This window comes from Penaeus japonicus, unplaced genomic scaffold, assembly GCF_977035675.1.
Source record: "Penaeus japonicus unplaced genomic scaffold, GWHDUDI00000001_assembly GWHDUDI00000024, whole genome shotgun sequence".
NCBI classification, from domain to species: Eukaryota; Metazoa; Arthropoda; class Malacostraca; order Decapoda; family Penaeidae; genus Penaeus; species Penaeus japonicus.
In genome coordinates, this window is record NW_028234426.1 from 27,114,219 (window position 1) to 27,116,718 (window position 2,500).

General features: G+C 31.5%; 1 protein-coding gene across 1 annotated transcript in view; it reads left to right on the plus strand.

The window, feature by feature from the left end:
* The window catches only part of LOC122248350 (carbohydrate sulfotransferase 5-like), an 8,556-nt gene that overhangs the window by 3,948 nt on the left and 2,108 nt on the right, over positions 1-2,500 (plus strand). The gene's annotated exons all lie outside the window — the stretch shown is intronic.

Genomic DNA, 2,500 nt, shown 5'->3' on the forward strand with positions numbered 1-2,500 from the left:
AGCACAGATAGCTCTCTGATAAATTGTTAATTTGATCTGGCAGAGTTGTAATTAACAGTGTGTTAATTAGTATGTCTCAGCTGCTGGTGAATCACCATTATCAATAACCTCAAACTGCATTATTTTTTATCACCATCCTCATTTCTACAGGTATCGCTTTTGTCTTTCGCTATTAGTATCATTATACCTACAGCTGATCAAGATGATGTATAATAATTATATTTAAAATAACAGTGATGTTGATAGAAAGTAATAACTCGGATAAATGATCACAAAATAGAATACATTGCACATACAAGAACAGCTGTGAACAGTGTATGCAGCGTTTTCGAGTCAATATCTACAAGAATTATACTCTCGGTGTGTAATCATTTCTTTATCAAATATAGGTCTCTGATGCTGATACTCGGCTCGGTATAAAGAGATAATATAAGTGGATCGACCTTCAAATGGGATGGGGTTGGGTGGGAGGGGGGAGAGGAGATTTAGGTCAGAATTTCCGAATGCGAATTAAGGTTTGTTTTCCTTCCATATTCGCTTAAGGGTCGAAACAACTGCTTTCGATGTATGTACCGTTCCGTTAAATACCTCCAAAATTGGCTATACAATCACTTCGTCTTTTTGTTGTTGTTTTTTTCAAACAACTGATTGAGTCATTAGTATTGAGTGTTTCTTGATACCATCATCTCTTGTTCGAAATACTTTTGTCCTTCCTCAGTATGGGTTGGGAAATAGAATCGTAGTGATCGGGGACCGGATACTCAAAACAGCTTACAATATCGTAAGCCCGCGCAGCCATGCCGCATATATCGTAAGTCGAAGTAGGTGCTCCGAGGGTCATACGCAAAACTTTTAACTGCCCTCGCGTCATATCAATGTCACAATACCTCCATTCTCTACAACCACTTCATAAAAAAGAATATAAGCCATAATAGGACAGTAGACAATGTGCTCGTTGTTTACCCTATAGAGTTAGTGACAGTACATATTGTATACAAGATAGGGCTTTGGGAAATGAGAGGAGTAAAAGAGAAATTATATTCGTATGAGATAAATACTTGTTAAGGCATTACAATTTTACCAGATGTGAAGTCTATTTTGAAAGATGATTTTTTAACACACTCACTCACTCAGTCCCTCCCTCCCTGTCTCTCAGTATATATATATATATATATATATATATATATATATATATATATATATATATATATATATATATATATATATATATATATATATATATATATATATATATATATATATATATATATATATGTATGTATGTATATATGTATATAATCATATATATATATATATATAAATATATATATATATATATATATATATATGTATATATATATATATATATATATATATATATATATATATATATATACATGTATGCATATTTATATGTATATACATGTATATGTACACACACACACACATATATGTATGTATATATACATATAGATGTATGTATATATATATGTATGTATGTATATATATATGTATATATATGGATATATATTGTATATATATATGTATATATATATATACATATGTATGTATGTATATATACATATATATATATATATATATGTATATATATATATATATATATATATATATATATATCTATATACATACATATATTACATATATATATATATATATATATATATATATATATATATATATATATATATATATATATACATATGCATATACACACACGTGTATATCTATATCTCTCTATCTGTCTACCTATCTATCCATCCAACTATCTATCTTTCTCTATCTCTCTCTCTATCCCCCACCCCCCACACACACACACTTCTCTCCCTCTCTCTCTCGCTTTTGTTCGCTCGCTCCTCTCCCTAATGACAGTGGCCTCTAATTGGCAATTGCGTCTAAAAGGCTGACTGTTGATTGGTCAGTCCGAATTGGTACTGCCATCTGAGGGCATCCCATCGAACTACGGTTACATGTTTATTTTCGGTTACGAGTTGCCTATGACACTATATTTATTTTCTGAGAATGGAAGATTTACGACCTCGTAGGGAGATTGTACCTTCCGAGAGCGTAACCAGTTGCAAGCTCTTAAACTGCGCGTGTGTCAGGTGTCCTCAAAATACCAGACAAGAACACAAGAACGTCACAAATAACGATATATTCTATCTGAAGCGGATATTTGCTGAGATTGGGAGCCTTGTTCAATGTAAAGGTCGTTTATGTAAAGAAACTCATATACTTACGGTATGCGTGTATGTGTTCTAATGTGTATACATGATTCGTATTGCCATCAGCATGAAACTTTTCTTAAAGTCATCTCTCCTTATAAATTTTATTGATATACAATCCACGCTGAAATTTCTCGCTATGAAAACAATTAATCCCATACATTATTACGCAATCTTAAGCTGCTTTGTTTTCATTCGTAGTGCTCATCTATGACAGAAGTTGCCAAATTCTGATTAACAAAATGAAAAACATTTTT